Below are 25,146 nucleotides of genomic sequence, written 5' to 3' on the forward strand. Positions count from 1 at the left end.
ATCTAAAATGAAATTACAGTTCCCTCCTCAGTGTCAAAGGAAAGGGGAAAAAAAAGAATGTTGTAACATGTCAGAGTCATCTGTGTTTCACAGTATTGGTTAAGTGTATTGGTATTGGTTAATAGTGTTAAGGCAGTGGGGAACCCATATTCAAATTATGCATAGGGCCTCATAAATGACTGGACCTGCGCTGTTCCAACATATTATTAAACCTTAAACAAACTGCAAATTACAACCTATGTTTTACTCCTCTTTATCAGTTAGTTTATTATCTGTTAGGAATGTGAAAAAATCTCCAGGCTCCAGCCAATTTTATGGATCTGCTCCAGAATTTAAGGGGTTTGTCCTTGGTTTGTGCTGTACTGTTCCATCAAGACAGGCAGGAGTGATCACACATCCACCTTGGCAGAAGTAATTACCCTACAAGAGTGCAAGAGTGAACCACAACACTAAAATTGAGGATCAGACAGTCAAGCGATGAGCTGAAAATTGCCATAAAGCCCTTGGCTAAAATCCTGCTTATGTTGATTTGAAGTGGATTAACTCAGAGTGAATTCCTCTTGACATGACAGTTGACCATTATAACTGGTACAGAAGAGCAAGGTCTAGACTACACATCAGTGGTGCTGGAGCAGAGATGCAAAAAATATCAAAATATAAACCTAGAGTTGACAGTGTGGTACAACTTTAAACTATTTTTGTAGTAAAACTGTAGTATTACAACATTATTTTGACTAAAGAAGAACAAAATCTGCACTGACTCATGAGTCAAGTCCACTGTGATACACTTCTTTCTCTCTAACGTGCACACATGGACATAGGGAGAGAAATAGATACTAGGATAAGATAAGACAAGAATAAAAGCAGATTTCATCTTGACATGACCATTCCAACCATCTCATTCGCTCCTAACATACATATTTCAACACTGCATACTCTCAAAGTGCACTAATCTCCGCTTCTGTGAGCTTGAATAATGAATGCAATAAAAACTCACAGTCCTACTCTTAACATCGCCTCAAACTGTCCTTTATCTGATCTGAATGCAAAAAAGAAGGGGATTTGAGGTGGTGGATTAGATAGTTAGGGGAGAAATTAGGTGAAGAGTTGAAGACGTCAGAAAAAACCAATGAAACAGTTCAGGCGCTGACATCAGGGGCAGAAGGACCACCTGACAGGGGGTAACAACTGGAAAACAGTGAGGAAGTATTTACAGACTCACTCTTCCATAAATCCATTCCTAGTGTGTTCTGTTGTCAGGAGACAGTGATGGAGACAGAGCAAAAGGACAAGAGACAGGGGGAGGTGCAGAAGGAGAAAAATGACCCTTCCAGAGACAGTTGTCTGTCTGTCCTCCTAATGGAATTTAACAACGGTTTTGTTCCAGACTGAGGGCCTGTTTACTTTTCCACCTTGGTAGAACCTTGGGAAGAGGACAGGTGTAATTTTTTAATTGTCTCTATTGATCTAGCTGTCATATTTTCATATTTCTTGTATGATTAACTGCCGATAATTAGCAAATGTCTGAATGCTGCAGCAACACATGTACCATCAATGGGAGGGCAGATCTGAGGGCTGACGTTTGGTCTATTTGTGAACCTGGTTATTCCCTTCTGTTCTTTAACTCTTGAATATTAATCCAGAACACAGATTTTCCACTTAAAAACACATTTTCAGCTGCATCTGTCACACCAAACACATACAACACTGCTCAAAAGTCAGTAGGAACCTTATCCAAAGCCTTGTTTATTATTATTATTATTATTATTATTATTATTATTATTATTACCATATATACCCTCGTTTGTCTCTTGCCCCCTTAGCCAGTCTGAGTCTCTGACTGAAGCGCCATCTCCCAGGATGCTCACTCCAGGATGCATTTAGTCACTGGGTCTGCAGGCACTAAGAGCCACCTCTGGATTTAAGCGCATTTATCCGTCTCCATGCTGCTCCGGACGTCGCTTTGTACGAATCGGCAATTACACGAAGATCCAACAACCGTGGATCAAATATACAGCAGCCGACATTCTCTGAGACGAGCCAGCTGCAGACAGCTGTAGCCCTACAGCGACTTGCCGGCATGGCAAAACATAGGATGCAATGAGAGAAGCATGCTGGAGATGGAAGAGATAGATGAATAGATTGGATGAAAGAAAACAAAGAGAAGCGTGTGCGAAAAGCCCCGGCAAAGGAACAGCTTACAACAAATATTTGACCTCGACCTGATCGGACGGTGGGAAACTGGTATTTGAAATGGAGATGTCGAGGTTTTCTCCTCCTTCCACACTCATGCTGCCGAGGCTGATGATGATGTTTGCGTAGGAGTGTTTTATTTTGCGAACAGCGTTGGTTTACCAGCCTCTACTGTTCAAACAACTCCAGACTAGCGGTGGATCTAACTGCTTGTTCCAAACACATCTTCCAGAGATAATATTGGAGCCCGACTTTTTGCATATTCCATCGTTTTCATACTCGGAGTTTTTCTTGATTAGTTTTCTGGAACTGGACAGAAAATGTCGTGCATGCGAATGAAAAGAATGTACAGAAAAAAGTAGACAGCAGTCAAAGATCAAGATTATTTATTATGTGGACATTTTTCCGCTACTTTGTGGTTTTATGAATAATAACTAAAGATTAGACCCAACAGGGCGTATTTTAACTCAAAACGAGCGCCACCGTCACTTCGAAAGTCGTCGCTGAAGTGTTTTGCCAATTTTTGCCAAATTTTGGGGTTTAAGCGGTATTATTTCTGAGTGACTGAGGTCGACACCAAGTAAATCCAACAGGGGTCGGGACCTGAGCTCCAAGGAGCCGCCAGTATCTTAGATGTGACCTGGTGAATTCCTCTTATCTCTGAAGGTAAGGACCTTAAAACCTTCAATATACATATCCTTTAAATAACTTAGCCCTGCTGTTGACAGTAGGACACCAGATACTTGTTGTCAAATCATGCATACTATGGGATAGATAGATAGATAGATAGATAGATAGATAGATAGATAGATAGATAGATAGATAGATAGATAGATAGATAGATAGATAGATAGATAGATAGATACTGATAAGTCAGTTCTAACAAATGAAGTGCTTCATGAGTTTCAAATTTCAGCACCATGGACAGTACCACACTTACTTCCTTGCAGAATAGGAGGAATCTGTTTTCTTCTCTCTGTTTCACCCTAAACATTTATAATTGATTACAGTCCATATACCATACACTCTGGACAATGTGCATGAAATAGAGTGTGCATTTATGGAAGCTAGATAGGCAGAATTACCAGGCAGACTCAGAGAAACATGCGCATACATTTAAAAGGATGCATAAAGACTAAAGGAGAGGTTCACTGCTTTATATGACAGATTTGCTGGCTGGCCGGCTTGCCACATGCTGACAAAACAGCATGGCTTGTGCGCCACAGCTACTGTCACCAACTGTTAGCCATGGTCACATCCAAACTGTTCACTCCGGATATTTTTAGGAAGGGTGGAAATGCATCTCGAACAGCATTGAGGCCATGGATCAAGAAAACATTTCTCTGAATGTTGTTAAAATTATGAAATATCTTAGGCAGGATGCAACCCCATGTCTACTAGGTGTTTTTTGAAAACACTTAGGTAGAAGAACCTTTTTCCAAACACAGAACAATGGCAGATTTAGAGTGTTTTTAAAGATGAGTAGTGATAAAATTTGATCCAAAAAAGGAATACTTTGTAAGAACATCCAATAGAGAAATAGGAATAATCAATGAAATATTTCAGGATTTGAGTTTTCCATTTCCACTTTCTAATAGAAGTACATAGTTTTATAATGTAAGCATGAAGTTTGGGGCAAACTCCTCAACTTCTGTCATAATGCACTCATAAAGTTTTAAGTGAGTCCACACCCCAATAGTGACAAATTAAAAAAAACAACAAAACAAAACCATATTTGTAATTAAGTAAAGAAAAAAAACAGTGACTCTGCTGATGCGTCCATGTAGACCATGAGGGGTCACTAGTGATTTAAGTAAATGATGCTCATGCTACTCAATCTTTCTGTTATATGAAACCCTTCATGTTGTGGTTCTAATAAGAAACTAGATCTGTGAAAATAGATATCCACACACATACTGTAGATATTGTGGTCTTAGAGAGCCCACAACAATGAAAGGAAGGCGGGGCTTATGTTCCCATGGTGACTCCCTCTATGACCCTCGAAACAACCTTGGCCCCATGGGAGATCAGTCATACTCTTGCTGTATGCGCACACACACAAACACGCAGATTGAGATCCCCCTCGAAGCGTGACTCTGAGTGACTGTGTGTTTCTTGTATGCTTGCTGCTGCTGCAGCAGCCTTTCAGTCTTTGTATCAGAGGAGAGGAGAGGAGGCGATAGAGTCTTGTTGAAGGATAAGGATATAAAAACAACTCTCAAAAACAGATGGGCAATGAAAAAAGGAGACAGGTGTAGGGAGAAGAATGCATATAAAACACTGACAGAGGGATGGAGAAAGGGAAGGAGGGGAGCTATATACACTGGCAGAAGAGGAAAGAGTAAATGCAATTACAAAGGCAGTGTATCCTCTCCTCTTTTTGCTGGACATTTAAAGTGTACTCACATATCAGCTTAATTACTTTTAAAATGCACTGTTGGGAGGGGGAATCATGATAGATCAGCTGTGGTAGAGATAAAGAGGAGAGAGAAGTGGAGTGGATGGAGTGAGACTGGGGGAAGGGAATATGGCTGCTCAATGATCATGTTAAACAGTCACCACCCGTTCCTCCCTTCCTCCACCCGTCTCTCCTCCCCTCCCCCTCGACACCATGCTCTGCTCCCCTCACAGCTACACCCTGACATGCTCACACATCACGCTCACGCACAGATGCATTTCCACACAGACACATATCACCGGCACACACGGCTAAGGCACAAGCACACACATGCACAATCCATTGGTCAGCTGCCCTCATCACAATGAGTGATTGTAAAATCTGAGGCACACTGCACAGAGTACATGGGAGGTTCTGGAGGAAGGGAAGGGGCATGAGAGGAGGATGAGAAGAAATAGCAACAGAAGAAAAGCTGCTTTTCCCTTGGGCTCTTCTCTTCTGTGCATCATCCAACGCAGTTTTACAGTCATGCATTTGTTTTTTCCAGCACATAAGACTACTTTTTGCATACACACACACATAATTGAAGCACATGTATTACCAAATTAAGATATTAAAACAGCATCATTCTAATTCAGTTTTTATCAACGAGCTGTTATATCATTGGTCAACATTACAAGGGGTGGGACAAAATATTGATATGGTAATATATCTTATTACACAATATGTTATATATTGCATTGTAATGATGCCAGATATTGATATTTTTATGAAAATGTGAGACTGACACCACAATCCTCAGAATATTTAGATATTTATTTTCCTGGTACACGTACCTGCAATTTGTATTGTAAATGATTGTCTTTCAATATCAAGTATCACAGAATAGCCGTATTGTGACATCATTATTATTGAGGACAACTTATCCTTTGTAAATGCATATGTTGAATTACCTTGTGATTCCAACCTAGTCATTGCTCATCAAGAAAGTGACTCTGATAATAACACCATGAAAACTGTAAGTCTAAATAGACAAATTACCTTATTTACCTTTGGTGAAGTCACAAGTGCACATAACATAAAATATCAATAAGTCAAAATGTTTGTGAACTAAAAGTATTTATTTTAAAAATGAAAGTCAAGGCAAGCACACTAGAAATGTCCAATAAAACCAATCACTAGCAAGAAGCAAAGTAATTGATATTTTCAGTGGCAACAAAGAAAGAATTAAAGTAAATTGTGTAGTTGGGGTGTAGTCGGATGTCAACTTGGAGGGTAAAGCATATAGAATAATAAGAACTAACTACATGAATGACAGCTGATGCTACAAATGAGGCTCATGTTATAGAAAATTTAATTTGACAAGAAAATTTTTTGTCTGTCTATATGGTCTGCTGCATGCCGCATACACACACAAACACACATATATGTGTGTGTGTGTGTACATATATATATATATATATATATATATATATATATATATATATATATATATATATATATATATATATATATATATATGTGTGTGTTATGCTGGAGAAATGCAAGATTATATTTTCATCATTCACGGTTTCTGTAATTTTAATTACATTACCAAAGCTCTTTTTCCTTGTATATATTATGTGTTTACAAGATAAACAATTCAGTTTACAGTGTGTATAGATGCATTTGAGACTAAAAAGTTGCAATGTCAACATGCTCTTTGGGAAAATGATGAAGCAAAAAGAATTCAAGAACAAGCCAGCTCAGCAAGGTCATGACTTACTGTGCAACAGTGGATGACAGCAGAACAGATTAAACGACAAATTCTCATTCATAAAGTCTTCCTCCACCGATGTGTTTTTACCACATTATGCATCTCTGAAATTCAGCCTGATTGCATCTTGCTTTATTTTTTATCACTTTTGCATCTCAGCATTCCCTAAGCTGGAAAAAGTTGGTTTAAGTGCAAATATGTCAGAACTTTTAAGCGTAAACCACCCACTCAACTAACAGAAAGGCAATGGTAAAATGTCCGTCTCTAATAGCCCTGTCGCCATAGTAACTGCCAGATCATACTTTTACACACAAACTGCCTCTTGAGCAATGACCATTATCTCTAACAACGAAGCAATCATCAGTTTTGAGTTGTCAACACAGTTCTCTATATGTTCTTATAGACCATATAGATTTTCTGACCCTCTCAAAGGTCTCTTTGTCTACATTCCACTTACTTATATAGTTTCCCATCTTCTTTCTTTTCACCCCATTTGGCTTTTTCTGTCCTTTTCACTGCTAATCACACTCCTCTTTCATGTTCCTTCCTCATATGGTTTCCATTTTGCCCCACTCAACTGCCTTGACAAGCTACTTATTGTATTGCAAGGTTTAATTATACATGTCCACTGCTGGACCTTCATGGAGTGTTAAACCTTCAGTCTGAAAACACAGTGCAAAAAGATGGAAATACCCGGTATTGCACAGAAGGATTTTCTTTGTTGATAATTTTATATCACATGTATAATGTTTGAAGGATGTATTTCCTGATAAATGATAGTGAGATAAACCTGATGCTTCATATACAAGGATCTGAGCAGCACATTGTTTTTGTACATGACGTGTGTGTGTGTGTATGTGTGTGTGTGTGTGCGTGCGTGCGTGTGTGTGCGCGCGCGCGTGTGTGTGCGCGCTCGCGTGTGTGTGCGCGCGCGCGTGTGTGTGTGTGACTCAGATAAGACCCAGACAAATTCTGAGATGACGGATGAACACTCAGTCTGTTCATGATCCCTTTCAGCATGCTACAGATTTTATCAAAACTTAAATGAGCATTCAATGGAATTTAGGCACAATATTGAAGGTTTAGAAAAGATTTAAATGGGTCTCAAAGGTACAAAAATAGTGTCTTTCAGGCTTTAGAACTAAGATCAAAATGTTATTCTTGAAAGTCTTAAGACATCATCTGCACTCAAGACAGTATTTTGCATGGAGACCAGATGATGCATTTATGGGGGGACAGGTTTTGCCTTATAAGGCTCAGAGGTGCAGGTTCTAGTCTAAAGGGAAGACGTTTTGTGTTGCATGCAGCTTACCTCTTTGGACTGTGTCATTAGCAGAGTGAGTGATTGAAAATGCAGTGACTATTTATTCTATTTAAAAAACCACTGGGGGGCTGCCATTCTGAGATTGTAATTGATTGCTTTCAATAACTGCTCAATTTGTTCATAATTAAATCTCATCAGAGTTCTTCGATTCAGTCCACCTTTTGCTAATCTTCAAATGTCCACAAAAGCATAACATGTACTTGCAAAATATCACAAATAAAACAATGACTGCTTGCATGTTTGCACGTCGGTCAACAGCTGATTCTACTTTATTCTCTTTGGTTACATTGACAGACCTATCTCAACACTTTATTAGCACTTATTAGCACTGTGTCTGGATCAGTCTACTATTTTGGAAAAGAGGTAAAAGCTTGCCAGAGTTCTTATGCCAGCGCAGGATGCAGTGACAGTGCCTTTGCAAAACTGTGTTTGGGCGAGATTACGTTCATAGATCATTTGCATGAAAAGTGAGCCACGGAAATAAAATAACTAAATTCCTCCAAAATGAAATACAACGTAATAAAGTTTGCCATCTTCAGCTTGTACTTCCTGGTTCAGAGGTTGGTGTTGTTCTTTTCATGTAACAATGGGGACTTTGAAAACAGTGACCTGCAAATAGAAAGAACGATGCAGATACTTCCAATAAGTACATTTAAAAATTAAACCAAACTAAAAAAGAACCACATGGTGGAGTAAACAAAAACGCAAACAAAAATGCTTCCTACACCGTTTCTATTAAAATACACTAATACAGCAATTCTTTATAATTTACAACATTGGAAAAAGAAGAAAAAACACATTTTGGGAGAAAAAGCAAAAAACCTGCTGAAGATATTTCTCAGAATGCAAATTATTCATCTGTGTCACACTATTGCTCATGCAGATTCCATGAGTAGCATTTCATTGCACTGTTTCACAACTGTAAGATGATTTCATCAGCACCTCTGATTCGTAGTAACTCCTGACACCCCTGAGACTCTTTGCAATGAGACTGTAAGTTGTGTAACTTCTTGTAAATATCACGCATGCTTCACAGAGTCCACTTTGAATATACAGGGCCAGAGAGATATGCAGTGAGATCCATCCATGTCAGAAGTGCTGTTTCTGCTAGCATGTCGCACTGCTGTTCAAAGTGATGTTTAAAACAGAGGCCTGCCCACGCTCCCTTAGGCAGTGTACATCAGCTTAACAGGCAGAGAGTTAGAGCAGAGAGGGAGACAAAGAGAGCAAGGCAAATGGAAAAACAGGCTAAACAGACTAAACAAAGAATAGGGCACTGGGAAGGAGACAGAGAGAGCAGGTGGAGAAGAAAAGTAAGGCAGAGGAGAGCAAAAGCAAGGCAAAGATGACGAAAAGTGAATGACATAACTGGCACTATGCCATGAATACAAATGGAGATATAAAAAGATGAAGGAGAGTGGCACAGGTGCCCAGCTGCTCTTTGGCTAGAAATGGAAAAATACACATGCAGCAAGATGCAAAACAATTTAGTCTACACTGCCTTGCATCAAAACACCCCCAATCCTTAAAATAAATGATATAACTTTGTAGGGAAGGTTGCCAAGAGAGTCCTAGAGAGAATAAAGAGTTTTGGACAACACTGATCTCTCCTCTCCTCTCCTCTCCTCTCCTCTCCTCTCCTCTCCTCTCCTCTCCTCTCCTCTCCTCTCCTCTCCTCTCCTCTCCTCTCCTCTCCTCTCCTCTCCTCTCCTCTCCTCTCCTCTCCTCTCCTCTCCTCTCTTCCTCTCCTCTCTTCCTCTCCTCACTGACCATATGTTTAGTCATATGTGCACATCAGCCAAGGTTATGTAGCAGTGAGCGCTGAGACAACCATGTTGTAATGTCATAATACTACTTGACCTTCACTACCTCACCTCTTGTTTCACTACATTTATTATGGCATCTGGCCAGGTGTGTGTACTTTGGTGTAAAGTGTGAGTATGTACAGTATGTCCCACAGGTCCATTTCAATGCCTATGACATATCAGATGAAATCCCCATCATCCAGTATGGGGACATTATGACTGATTAGGTTACATGTCCTTGAATTCGGCATTCAGGACAATCCATGTTGTCTGTCTATCTTTCAACCCTTTCTCCTCTCATCACACAATAGCATGAACTCTTCTTCTGATTACAGGAATGCTGCACACTTCAGCATGTTGTTTTAGCCACACACTAAATGATACAACTGTAGGTTCACACATGAAAACATGCACCACACCAAAATTTGTCTTCTGCCTTTAACCCATCACTAGATCATGCAAGCATCACACCACACACCACATACCAGGAGCAGTGGGCTCGCCATATCAGGCACCCGGGGAGCAATGGAGGAGAAATGAGGGGTTAAGTGCCTTGCTCAAGGACACATCAGCCAACAACTCTCCGCCAGTCCAGTGCATCGAACCAGTGACTCATTGGGCACAAGCTGACTCTCCAGCCCACTCTCCAGCCATCTAGGCCATGGCTGCCCCCCCATATAGGTGCTGGGGTTACCGTAATATTGACAGTCTTACAGTATTTATAAAACTGTTCTCTTCATTGGTTGAAAATGGCTCAGTATGGTGTCTGTGGTATAAAATGATCTGAACCTGAGGCTTTCAAGCCCAGTGCTGACGCAGGATCAGAGTTAAATAAATATAGACACTTGTAATAGTTGCACTGAAGCCTGTGGCATGTGGAGGCTGTGCTGGGCAGAGAATGGGTCCTAGTGAAAGATTCAGAATGCCTGAGTTCAATGAAGAGCTTATACCAGTATATTAAACATGGTGCCATATGCCTTGAAAAGGTAAAGCCAGACTACCCATGAACTCTCCTATTAGTGCATTTATCCTATTATGAGGCTGAGTTAATGCTGTGGCATGGGCCCTTTCGCTGCATGTCACCCCCTCCTCTCTCTTCCCTGTCTCACTCCACTGTATCTGCAGTAAAACAGAAGATCCAAAAGTAATTCACAACAGGACAGAGAAGGCAAACCTGTCTCCTTTTTTATTTTTACAAAAGTACATCAGTCAAAAATACAATATTTTGTTGGACTGACTTTAGTATTGATTTCAGAATGTGTACACTCTGACATCATTTATGCCATCCAATGCTTCAACAATGTCACAATAAATGTCACAACAATTATTTCAAGTCAGAGTTGCATTAGTTTTTCAACAAGATCTGGTAGAGAGTCAAGATCTTATGACAGTCAGTTAAGCTCAGCTCAGTTTGGTTTAGTTTATTTTGAATATGCAACAAAACAAAAGTAATCCTACATAGTCTTCAGAAATATAACAGATTGCAAGAAAACATGAAAAAACATATACATATACATGAAAACAAAGTATGACTTCATTTGCACATATGAAAAGGAGTGGGAGGAAGTAGAACCTATTTAATCCCACCCCTTCTCCACACAACAGTTCATCCTTTAGCTTCCTATCAGCAAATATCAGCAGAGTCAGACCGCTACATAAGTCTTCTCCATCTCATCTCAAAGATTCTCAATGGGGTTCAGGTCTGGACTCTGTGGTGCTCAATCCAAATTGATGTCTCATGCTGCAGAACCACTTCTTCACAATTTGAGCTTGATGAGTTATGATATTGTCATCTTGTAATATGTCATTGAAAGAAAAAAAAATCGGCGGATGTTCAGATCTGGTCATTTAGTATGTTCAGGTTCAGCTGATGTCATTTTTGTGGCCATGATGTGGCTCAACCTAGGACTGACCAACTAAGTCAACCCTAGATCGTAACATTACCGCGTAGGCTTGTACTGCAGGCACTAGGCATGTGGGGTTATCACATCATCCACCTCTCATCTCATCCTGGTGCACCCATCATTCTGGAACAGGGTTAGTTTGGACTCATTGGACCACATGACTTTTTTTCATTGAAACACAGTCCAATCTTTATGCTCTATAGAAAACTGATGGTTGTTTAAAGGTGGGGTGCGAGATGTTTTCCTGGAGCATTTTTTATGATATTACTTAAAATCCCCTTCACACCCTGATTACAACCAATTAATTAAATGCTCTAACACAAAAATAAAATAATTTAGTCACCTGTGGAATGGACAGGACTGAAAAAACACCATCCAATCATTTGAAGCGCCCAATCAAAATGATTGAATGGTGATATGTCTATCAAACTCAACTGTCATCTGTCCCTCTTCCCTCTGTGCGTACCCCTCTTTGGGCATGAATCGTGCGATCTCAGAGGCTTGGAGCACTTGTACAGGAAACGAAGCCAGAGCCAGAGCTTGGCTATATTAGTTATATTAGGATGGTAAAGTTCACCGGCAAACTGTTTTATCACTCACATAAATCAGTAGGAAATGTAATGTTAGCCAGATAGGTATGAACTGGGGCGATTCTGTAAGAGTGGAGGTGTTGGAGGAGATTGAATGAGGTATCCATGGGTCGGGGCCGGAGCCGGCGAACTGTTGCTGTGTAGCACTCGTGAACCTCAAGAACAAGCATTGCGCATGCCAGTACTCTGGAGGCTTTGGGGGGATGTCTGAAGGAAGGGATTTGGACTTTTGAATTGAGCATTTTCAAAATGTAGTTTGCTCGAACTGTTTTTCTAAGATCTCATACCCCACCTTTAAGAAATAAGAAGCTATTCACTGCATCAGTTAGGATTACATAACTGTATTAGATAATCATTACAGTATTGATCCAATGGAAGACACTTGTTTATTCGTTTAGTTAAAAGTTTAGGTGGTGACTATACTACAGCTATTTTTCAGTTTTGGCACAATTAGCTAAATTTGTGTTTTAAACAGCTGTAGAAGAACCACCATACTGCTCTCTTTCCCTTAACATTTCCATTCTAAAACATCTCCCAACCTCTCTTGTACTTGCTTCACCTTGGCTCTGAGAGCTCTGGCTTTGGGCATTACAGGAGCTGGATTCAATGCATCAAGTTTACTCAGCTTGTGGCCACCATGATCTTCTAACACACTAATGTGCACTTCAGGGAATTCCAGAGGCAAACAGTCTCCACCTCAAATGAGCCCTCTATGGACAGGTGCCTTGGAAGCTCTGTGTCTGGGATCTCACTGCATGACTGTTGTTACACATCCATCCTGGAATCTGGTAAAAAGGGCGAACTATACAGTATGTTGTGTGATGTTTTTTGTACATACTTGATCGCATTTAAAAAGTAGTTCTGTGTATTTTTGACAGATCAACTTCAGTTCAACTTAAAAGTTCCCTGTGTACCATACATGTAGTACACACTATTTTTAACACCCATATTTCCAAGACAGCAGCCCACTGTTGATGGATGTGGGAGGGGAGTATGTGTTCTGTTCACAACAACCCATTGTTTGACAGGCTGACAGACAGTCTCACACTGGGGGTGACCACGCATGAAAACTGTACACAGTATGGGGTTTGGACAAACAAGATGTGAAGCTTGCACTACCTGTAAACTGTGAAGTGATTTCCTGCAGAGTTAGCAGATGCAAAGTTCAGCTTATTTTTAACATTGAGAATAAAGAAGCTTTAGGATATACAGTACATTGCGAATTGTAAGGGCACAAATACTGTATGTGCAGCAAGGCAACATGGTGGCGGACCTTTCTGTGTAGAGTTTGCATGTTCTCCCTGATTTGGTGTGGGTTCTCTCCAGGTACTTCGGCTTCCTCCCACCATCCAAAGACATGCACTAGTAGGTTAATTGGTTAATCTAAATTGCCCATAGGTGTGAATGTGAGACTGATAGGTTGTTCGTCTTCATATGTCAGTCCTGTGATGAACTTGCGACATGGCCACATTCGCCCATAGGTAGCTGGGATAGGCTCCAGCTTCCCCACAACCCTAGTGTGGGGAAAATGATTCAGAAGATGAATTAATGAATGAAAAAATATATGTGCAACAAATCTAATTTACTGTCATCGTCAGTGTAAAATAAAAGTTTACAAACCTTAACCCATAAAGACCCAGAGCTACTTTTGTTGCAGCTCCCAAATTCATTTTTCTCTATTTTTAACCTTTCTTAAGTGACTTATTAACATTTATTATAATATTGTGCTCTGTATTTAAAGTACTTTTAGTGAACATCATGTATTTTTCTATATTTAATTCACTGATCATGTAGATTTTCATTGAAACTCAGATTAAAGTTGAGGATTATTATATCAGAAACACAGAAAACTGAAGAAAAAGTGATTTTTTTCTGTAAAACATATTAACTAAATCTAATCCAAGTGTCTCCATCCACTGTAATTTATCAAACTCCATGGATTTTACTGGTGAATCAATGCTGTAGAAGATGACAGGGTTTCCAGGGTAATGGTGGGGCTTCTGAACATCCAAATGGGTCATATCTAATGACCATGAAAAGATGACAAACTGTATTTTACACCAATTATTTACATGTATTGATAGAATTAGTGGATCAACAGGTATTACATAGTTTACATCAGTAGATGGTTTTGATCGACAGTAGATCTTTGGGTCTTTATGGGTTAAGTTTAAAAGGGGTTATTGATTTTCACCTTACATCACATTTATGAATTGGTAGCTTATCTGTTACATAAGAAGGTATTTTAAGATGTTTTTTCAGCAGTCAACCCACACTGACTATGCTATTCACTTTTAATCTAAAATGATACATATAATGCCATTGCTTAGGGGAGAAAGGACCTGAAAATGAAAGGAAAAAAGAAAATGCCTAAATTTGGAATCATCTCATTGTCAACTGCCAAGGAGCAAATGTAATTTAATGGTGTCTCATCTAATTCAGGAAGAGGAATAGGAATTAAATTTATCTGAGGGCAGTGCATTACCCTGAACAGAGCATGTTGCTAGAGGGAAGGTTGGTGTATGTCTTTGTGTTGCGTCTGCATGTATGTCATTACATTTTCAAATAGCATATTAACCTGTCATAGAGGCAGAGTCAGCACAGTATTGTCTGCTTCAAGTGTTTACATTGCTAACATTTTTCACACCAGCAGGTCTTAACGGGAGTCTGAGAATCACAACAAACTGTCTCCCCTGTCAGTGTGATTTCTCAGGAGCAGCCTTGACTGATACTGAACTTGGATTCCAGGACTGGATCAGAGACAGGGAGAGATTATGCATTGCAAAAGCTGACATGTAGTCTGTTAGCAGTTTTCTTTATTGTTATTCTTATTTAATATGAAAGAACAAACAATGAATGGAGAGTTTGCATAATTGTCTCTCAGCATACTGGTATTCTGTCGAAAACAGCAGTTTATTTGTGCAGGGCCTGGAGACTCAAGAGGCTGAGGCAGTTTTAACTTTGCTCTTGTCTGTTTATGCAATGCTAAGCAGAAACAGTGATGACTGCTTATGCTGTTAGAATGAATTTACTCGAGGTGAGTATTTTGAAGAGGGAGACCAGAATAAGTAGTTTGCTCTGCAGCATCAAATATTGGCTCTCCTCTTTACTAAAATACTGCAGTTATTCGAACAGACATAGAAAAACTAATGTGCAACAAAAAAGTAGTGATTTGCACACAAAGTAAGCCTGATATTTTGGAATGTGTTGGGTGAATTTGTTACTTAATGCTGACGTTTATCTAAAACACCAAGCTGACAATCATCCATGTGGTGCCACTGGACTGTTTTTGAGTATCTATGGTTCGGCTTTTGGCTGTAATACTTGAAATACTATACATGTCGCAGACCAACAAAGGGTAAGATACCAGCACCTGTTGCATCTAGTTCACTGTGGAATTTGCTTGTTGCTTTAAATTATTTTCAAGGGTCCTCTTTCTCTCAGTAAAGCCTCCCTTAAAAGATGCCACTCAACCGTGTGTTCTGTAAAACTGGATTTTTATGCAGAGATACATTTTTCTTTTAACTTTGAGCCAAAAGAGCAGGTTCAGGCCAAACCAACTGTCAATGCTTTGTACATTTCCTACGCTAAAATACCTACATCCAAAGAAAATGAGAGGATGAGGGCTGAAGGACATCCTTTTTACTGCTTGCATCATTCAGTTTCAAGGCCAAAAAACTGATTTTCAGTTCAATAAGCATGAAGTTTGAAGAGCTGTAATATCTCTGTACTAACTTCAGTTCCTGCTGGTGCCAAGATTATAGCCTGTCACACACACACCACTGGTATTATTTGCTCAGCAGAGGGTAAACCATGGCATGGCAGAGAGGAGGAGCAGGAAATGCAGTGACAGATAGACAAAATGTGATTATATGCAATTATTTTGAGAAGATTTGAAAGTGAATGTTGATTTTCTTAGATTTTCTTTTTTTTAATGAGAATGTCCGTTTTGGGAAAAAAAAAATGTATAGGGGTCTGACCAAGCGAAAGTGAACATCAACATAAAAAAGTAAATTTGCACACGTCATTTATCAATGGGCTCACTTTTAGCTAAAGATCATTATTTTATGGCACTGTTATCCTTTTTAAAATACCACTTACACAGTACAGGAGAAGTTCCGAACCTTCTGTTAGGCTGCATTAAACTAACAAAAAGACATGCAATACACTGTCTGTTACTTTGAGAAATTTAAATTCTGAATGATGAAGTTTGTGAATTCATACACTGGTCACATTTAAAAAGACTGCCTGTGAACTGTTACTGAGAAATTACTCTTTATTTGTAATTTACCTATATCAGTATGAACCACCACAAGTTGTAAATACCACTGTGTTAGTATTAAATACGTTAAAGCATTGTGATTATATCTGGCTGTTTTAAAAATAAGTCAACCTTTTGGGGAATGCATACAATGGTAAAGAGTTGTCCATGTGTTACTATGGCAACCTGTTCACATGTTACCACATTCTCATGTCAATAAAACAGAGTTTTCAATATTTTACTCCAAAATTGATTGTCAGCATAGTTGAACATAAATCTAAAAGCTTTTGTTCTACTTGATATCAGTTTCTGTCAAGAACTGCTGGTTTTGAATGTTTGCATAAAGCTTAAAAAATGTTATGTCCATTTCAAGTCCTTGTGTTATTGAGCAGCAATTTGAAATTTTTCACCTGAAAATTTTATCTCCCCAAATTTTGCTATACATAATGTTAGTGCTTATAATATGTATAATACATGCATGTAAGTTACTCTGCTAACATGACAGATTGTTGAGCACGAAATGTGTCCACATGTTAGTGCTTGATTGGATCCATAGATGACATAAAGGAAAATATTTTAAAGTTGGATTTTTATCAACAACACATTAAAGGAAAGTGACAGTGTTTGCACCAAGTCTCCAAGGCATCCAGCAAATATTTGTAACTGTGCAAGTCAATTAAAATTTTGCACGATTTAGCATACTTATAATGCATTAGCTGAAGAGTTCTGTCACTATATGACTCCTGTATATATTTATCCTGGTAATTTGCTCTAGGAGCTTCAGTAACTACAACTTTTAATAATAGAAAAAGCCAGTTTGTAGTACATTTGTCTTTGTTTTCTGTTAATTGATTCAAGTTAGTGCAAGTGACAGTCAATCCCATATTCACTGTGAATGCATCAGGTCACAAATAGAATTTGCAGCCACAGAGATGTGATGCTAAATTACAGCAGGATGTTCATGACTTTGATAGCACTGAACTTTTGGCTTATCTCAAATGTGTACAACAAGAATTTTCAGCACTGGAAACATTAAAGGAAACACCAAGTTCACTCTATGACACTTAGGTATTACTTGTAGCCATTTATTCCTGAAAAAAATCCATGCAGCATTTTGAGAAGCACTGCAGAATGTGAGGGTCAGAGTACGAAAACTGAACCCACATGCAAGACCCAGAGACAGACGTAAAAGGTTACAGTGTTTATTAAACACACAGTTAACTGACAATTCTCTGCTAGTGATATTGAACAGAATCTTGAGAACACAGAGTCCCAGGTTCTTCTCAGGGTTAGTGAACCGGACCGGAGACGAAAACCCACAGTCCGGACCAGTGAAACACGTCGGGAGCCCGACTAGGGCAAAGCAGAGGGAGGTCGGTAGCGGAACCAGGTCATACACGGGCAGGCAGACGGAAAGGCAAAGGGACATAGGGAACAGGCTAGCTCACATACCGTTAAACAGGCGAATTAGTCGAACACACGTAGAATCGTTGGAGGCTGAGGCACAGACAAGGGTTAGGCAAAATGCAGGAGTCAGGAAAGGCAAACCAGGTCAAAAACAGGCAGACAGACAGACAGGAGCCAAAAACCGCTGGTAAGTAAAGCACAGAGGCAAATACGAACTGGCAATGAACAGGGGAAAACACAGGGCTTAAATACACAAGAGGGAGGGAAGACAATGAGACACAGGTGGAACAAATCAGGGTGAGGACAGGTAATCACACAGGTGGAAACAGTTAGGGACAGGAAGCAAAGATACCAGACATGACACATGAGGAAAACTTAACAAAATAAAACAGAAAGTGACAGACAAAACACACAAGACAGACAAAACCAGACTAACGTCTGGTGGCAGACGTGACACAGAAGGCATCATTGATATAAATATGATATATAATCATATTGTCATATCCATCACTCCATATATTCTGGAAAGCTAAAAATGTACAGGAAAATTAAAAGTATCATCTACTGAAAGTATTAATTTCATTCAAAATGAGAAGGTACTTATATTAGAACAGGACTAAACTGTAAAGTAATTTGTAATAAGATCTAAAAATGCAGTATGTGATGGACGAAGAAGGACAACTGCAGTCTGCTTCAACTGCATGCAGAGCACGTTTAAAGTTACAGCGGGGCATCTTACATCAGCATTTGCAATCTGAACTGAAAGAACAACTAAGCAAGGTCATTCAGATGGATGAGACATTTAGTGAGCTGTATAATTAAATGAAGAGACCCTCAGGTCACTGTAAAGTTTTTTTCAACTGTCCTCATGGTGCTATTTTCATGCTAGCTAAGAGTCATTTATATGATATATCATTCACAGGAGTGCACTAATTGCACAAATGTTGCCAGGGCAGTAACAGAACTCTTGAGGCAGACTGAGAGAGATAAAAACTATTTCTGACATCAATTCATGGTTACCTGAGTAAACCAGTTTAATCTCTTTTCTTTACCTCTGACTTTACCCTCTCACTCCCCCTGACAGCCTTTGGCAGTTTCGTGGTTTATGATTCAATGTTTCAAGGTCAGATCTGGGGTTGAGTTTTACCTGAGGCCTGCTGTATGTTGTCATTATTCTTTCTGGGCAGAGGCAGAGTGCAGGGACACAAAGAAAAAGTGGCAATGGAATTTTTGTGCACCTATAGTGAAATTTTATGCTGGAACAGGGTGAGCCAGGTGCCAGAGAGTGAGAAGGGTTTGGTAGTGAGGCTGTAGTCAGGGTCAGTGCAGCCAGACAGGATAATATTGTGACAAGGCTTAAAGAGGAATTTGTAAGCTGAATGAAAAATGTGTCCCTCTGTTCTTTCATTTGGGAAAGGGTCATACTATAATAGTTATTTAGAAAAAAAAACACATAAACCGTATATTACCATCATGATATCAATATATTATAAAGATGCTAAAGATGTTTTACATCAGTGGATCTTCTTTTTAGCCTCTTAAATGGTACTTTTTAATGTAGAATGCTGTGTTCAATTATATTCTCAATTGTGTACAAGGTAAAAAAACAAACAAAAAAAAAAAACATCTGAACTTAGTTTGCGTTCTTCAATTCATCATGTCAACAATTCATTATGCCAGAGGAATTTATGCCACTTATTCATTTTTATAAAGAATACCAGTTGAATACTCACTGATTGTATGGTATCTCAGACGATAGACAAAAAATAATAGGAGACCAGAGCAACTTTGTCCAAACCCTTGATTAGGGTCATTGTGTATGTCTTTATATGAACAGCTCTATCATTAACCACTGGGAGACTGAAGATAAAAGCCTTACATAGAAACTTTAGCTGTTTGAAACTTTTAAGTAAACTTTAGTCTTGCTGGTTTGACAGGGGTAATTTCCTTGTGTGTGTGTGTGTGTGTGTGTGTGTGTGTGTGTGTGCGTGTGTGTGTAGGTGTGTGTGTGTGTGTGTGTGTGTGTGTGTGTGTGTGTGTGTGTGTGTGTGTGTGTGTGTGCGTGCGTGTATTGTGTCTCTTTATAGGCTCGTGTGTCAAATCAGTCTTTGACAGCTACAGATGTAAAAGAGCTCATCTCATTGTTCTCAGGGCATGTTATTGTCTATTGTGTATGATTCAGATCTACCACCTACTGTGTTCTTCCCCTCCATTCAACTGAAAGCCTGTCAACAGCCATTTTTCCCAGCAAGACCTCTGCTGTGATCTCTGCCATGTTTCATCAAAGCGTTGCAATACATTCCGAAGCCCACTGTCTGAGCATGTTAGCTAGTACTAAAATTATTGCATGTGAGTGTGTTGGTTTGGGTTTGTGTGTGCGTGTCCCCATCGCTATTCTTCTTCTCTCCAAACCTCTTGTCATTCCGCTGGACGAATACCAGTGAAAGGAGCTGAGCAGACAAGTTTGCCTCCATCCAGTGCTATTTCATGCTGGAGTCAGTTATGTGTGTTTGTTTCAGCATGTGTGTGTTTGTGTTGAATAGACTGAGTGGTTAAATAATTAACAATGTTCGTCGCCTTACTGCAACACATGCCTCACACAATGATCTGATTAGAGGAGCCTCAAGGGATGCACACTGCCTGCCTACCCTGCACACAATGACTAATGCTACATGTGTATTCATGTGTGTCTGTGTGTGTCCTGGAGCATGCTTAAGAAATAGTGAAGAACATATGAGTAATAACTTTTCCTTGTGTGCATTAGCGTTCGGGTGTTTGGTTTGGTGTATCAGTGTTTGTGGAGACTGTAAGATTTCGAGCTGTTTTAGTAACTTAGACTTCAAATAAATTCTGCTACCATCATGCATTATGAGCGCGGTTTATTATTGTGTGTGCATCCATGCAATTAGAGCAGGGTCAGAGGTTATAGAGGACCAATTTTATAGACATGCTCAATACTATGAGGACAAATATCAGCTGTAACATGGTTTGTATGAACATGTATAGAGAATATTGATGTTTAATGCATTTTAGGATAATGAAAGCAGGTAAACAAAATGTAAATCCATGTACATGTGCAATACAGGCAGCCTTGTGGAATGATGGAGATGATTCCAGTTTCTTCACAATAAGTGCACTGTAGACAAGATACAGAACAGATCTACTTAAAAACAGAGACAATGTAGAAGTAGTGTATTTTTATTGAGCTCAGTGATTTGTTGTCCGTTATTATTAAATTGTCATGCACTGTTGCCCATAAAGTTGGAATAATTTTGTTTTCAGACACATTCCTCTTCCGTTATTCCTATTTATACATATCAGTAATCACCTTTGACCTGCTGAGTCTCAGTTACACTTTTTCTACCAAGAATAAATCATATTGCCATAATAATTTAAAGAGAAGAGGTAATATATATATATATATATATATATATATATATATATATATATATATATATATATTTGTATGTATGTATTTATTTATTTATTTATTTATATATACAGAGAGAGAGAGAGAGAGAGAGAGAGAGAGAGAGAGAGAGAAATTATTCCAACTTATTGGGCAAAACTGTATTTAATCAGTTGCAAAATAAAATAAAATAAAATAAACCTCAGCTGCCTTGCTCTCTAAATAATCAAACCACTGACAAACCTGTATCAGTTGACCACCAAAGAATAAAGACATATTTAAATAGAATAATATTTATTTATCTATTTATTCATTTATTTATGTATGTATGTATTTATTTATTTATTTATCAGTCAGTATAAATGCAACAGAGGGTGGTCTGCATTATCAGTTTTATTTGCTGTTACTCTTCGATCAAAACCGATAATAAAAAATAATTGCAGAGAACACTGGTAATGGATTTTTAAGAAGGCCAATATAATAATTATGAAAATAACTGACTAGTTCATCTTGCAATAATACCCTTACTCTTCCACCAAAAAACATACAGATGAAAAGTCTGATATAATTCATCAGCCTTTACTGCGGCCAAGTGTTGTGCAGTAAAAATCTATGTCTAAACATTTTCTTGTCCCTGGATATATTAAATCAATAGAAGCACACTTATTTTCAAAAGTTCCACTATATGTGACTAAAGGATTCGGAGGGTTTAGCATGATCTAATTGCAGAACTGGCGTAAAATGTTTCTAATTATGTATTGTATGTTTCATTGGAGTGTAATAATGCAAAATAACAATCATTATGTTTTTGTTACTTTGGAAGGAAGGTTATGTCAATAATGGGAACAGGTCCTCTTCCAGTCCACCAGATCACATGTCTACAGTAGCTTCAAACATGCTTCCATTTGTTTTTCTGTTTTATGGTTGGTGGACTCAGGGTTTAAAATTAGAACTTTCAGTATTACTGTCACCTCCTTATATAACTCTAGACCACAGTTAATATCCTCTTAAATAAAAAAAAAAATAGAACCGACAAAGCAAACATTGTCAATAACAAGAGACTTTTGCATTTTCTTTGATCACCATAGGTGAGGGACAGAAGCGGAAAAATATCACTAAATATCACACACAAGCCCCTTTAACACCACTGCACTGCTCTGAGTGTCGGGTGCAAAAAATAACTGTGGTTTTGCTCTATTTTCATCTCCACCAACTCTTGAGAAAAAAATATTGGATTCTTCTCCAGCTGAAATTTCCACTGTGTTCATCAGCTCTTTGCTAACTCTGTTTAGCATTTAGCATGTTGCCTTCTATGTATTTATTAAAGCATATTGTCTGGAACCAGCTGGTTGAAGCATGCAACTGCATTTGTGGACAAGAGTTTCAAAGCTTTATCTAAAAAAAAATTTTAAAAACATGAAAGAGACAAAAGAAAAAGCTATCCATTGTAAAGGACATTAACTGAAAAAATGCTGAATGCTATTTTTACTCAAGACCATTTTTTCATGCAAAAAAGCAGAAACTTGTACCATCCTGAGTTTCAGGAGTTTAAATGTGTTGAAATAACTTGTACAATAAGCTGAAGCATGTTGAAATACTCTGTAAACATTGGATGAACTCCAGTCAGGTGTCATTCTCTGTAGGTCTCATTGCATCATTGCACATATAAAGATATGAATTTTTATTTCTTTTTCTTTTATTTTTTTTAGTTTTTATCTTTTCTCTTTTGTTTACTCATCAACCTTTTATGTATCATTACTGATATTTTGTTGGTTGGTTTTGTTTTGATTTCACTGTCTACATGTTCGAAATAAAGATTTCAAATATAAAAAAATGAGTGCAGCTTTGAGGTTTTCATGATCAGCAGCCAGTTTTCATTTTTGATATTTGTCTCTCTCAAGCAGTTTGCCTTTTGAACTTCTTCCTTTAACATGTTGCCTAAACATAAGAGCACGGCAGAAACATATATCAATAATCAGTAATAATCATATATCAAATAGTAGTAATCAGGAAGCTTGTATCATACCCATATTCGAAATAAATCAATAAATTAAAAAAAAATAATAATAATAATCTTCGATGTAAATGTTAGATGTTCAGAAAAACATTGGGGGATGGTTCTTTTCCTTTTTTGGTTCTGAAATGTTCACAAAAAATGGAACCATTTAGTAATCACCAGCTTCCCTCTCCTCACCAAAACCCGTTGTTCTTGTTGTCCTTCTTATTGATTTGGTTGGTGGACTGTGTGGCCAGCAGATTGGATTACAGTCCAGCTGTGTTCCAGCCTGAAGGGACAGAAGCTATTTTGTGTTTGGGGACATAGCAGACTGTACGTTAGCAACCATCTGATCTATTCTAACTTTATAGAGCATCTCTGGAGAGAAGTATCACAATGAACACTAATACGTTTTAGACAAGTTACCTACAAAGGAATTTAACATCGATATATATGTTTCAGGGTGAAAAGGTCGAGAGTTGTCAGTCATTTGGTGAATGTTGCACACTCCATCTTATAGTTTAGTAGCAGTAGCTTACAGGTACTGACAAAAAGTTATTTTTAGAAGCTGTAAGAGTGGAAACAGAGTCAATGTAAACTGTAGGAAGAAGCAAGAATTTATGTTGACTGTTCATTTACATATACTGCAGGATTCTTGATTCTCCATTTGTTTAATTATGATTTTGTTAACACGTATTCCTCTATTTCTATTTTAGGGTGTGTCCATGCCACAGTTGAGTTAGATCTTGACAAAATGGGCCTACGCTGCTGTGTGCTTGCTGCTGATAATGGCTTGCACCATTGAGTCATAGCTTAGCAACAAGCCTGCTGGCCTATTTTTGGTCTCAGGCAATTATCCACAATGCAGTGTGGTCGTATGACACTTCCAGATTGTGGATGTAATGAAGGGAAGAAGGTCTGTACCCACATCTGTCAAGTATCTGCAGGGTTTTTTTTTTCTCAAATATAAAACAAGTTGCTAAACTGAGAGACTGAGTGGCAACTTTTTCATCGGATCATTGTCTGGGGAAAACAGTGTGAAGATTTACAGGTAGAGCTTACCCTCAGAACAGAAAAGAGCCAAAAACTTTGGATGATACAAATGAAATCTAACATCCATCTCATCTCTGCATTCTTCATTTGAACTCATATGTTGGAATGACATTGGTTTATTCGATATGATTACAGGATCAGACGCAGAAGTCACACAGAATTTACTTGAAATATGATGCATTCAGTTGAATCAATAAAATCCATCCCCCAAAATGAAAAGCTGTTTTACATGTTTCTGCAAACACCTGAAGCATATACTCTCATTGTTTTTAACCTCCTATGACCCAAGACATGTCAGCAAAGTACAAGCTTTTTTTATTTTTTATGAAATAAGTGCCTATATTGGAAACATCATGATGCAACAGTTTTTTCAGATGCAGTTTTTAAAATTTTTATGGAATGTCCTTTGTGGTGGACAGTTTTCTTTTCTTTTTTTTTTTGAATGAAGTTGTGAAACTCTTGTCTACAAATATGGACAGTGGGTTTTAGGAGATTAACCTAAAGTTTCAATCTTCATATCAACATTTCTAGATGAAATAATGCATCAATTAAAGTTAAAGTTAAAGTTATGCTGAATCTTTTCCCTAAATCTAATCAAAGAATTTTTATAATCAAAACATACACACAGGAGTGGAGTCATGTATCTATGAGTTTCAGAAACGCACATTGGTCTCAAAATAGGGATCAATAGGATGTAAGCCCTGTTTTATGTATTTGGATGAAGCCGGTCAATCTGAGCAGACATTTCTATATCTGTCATGTTTAACAGTTTTCTTCCAGTGTATTATGACTTTATAATCTAAGTGATGTTTGTTATGTTGGTCGTTTGTCCAGGACAGCAGATGGAAATTAGCTTCTCTGCTAAATCTGTTTCTTGCATCTTGTTCTTTGTAACTAATGCCAATACACTGTCCTGTAAATAAATAAATAAATACAAAATACAAAAAACACTGAGAAAATAGGAATTTGCAATACTTCAGTCACAGTAAAAATATGTCCTGCTTGCTTTTTGCTGCAGCCATGTTGCAGCTGCTGCATATTTTATCTACA

At 38.3% G+C, this 25,146-nt stretch overlaps 1 protein-coding gene across 1 annotated transcript in view; it reads left to right on the forward strand.

The window, feature by feature from the left end:
- The first annotated feature begins 1,889 nt into the window (after window positions 1–1,889).
- fam163ba (family with sequence similarity 163 member B, genome duplicate a) overlaps window positions 1,890–25,146 on the forward strand; it is a 31,772-nt gene continuing 8,515 nt past the window's right edge. Inside the window, exon 1 of the mRNA XM_030150517.1 lies at window positions 1,890–2,859. The gene's annotated coding sequence lies outside the window, so the exon portion shown is untranslated. The remainder of the gene's footprint in view (window positions 2,860–25,146) is intronic.

The sequence above is a fragment of the Sphaeramia orbicularis genome, chromosome 12, assembly GCF_902148855.1.
Source record: "Sphaeramia orbicularis chromosome 12, fSphaOr1.1, whole genome shotgun sequence".
NCBI lineage: Eukaryota > Metazoa > Chordata > Actinopteri > Kurtiformes > Apogonidae > Sphaeramia > Sphaeramia orbicularis.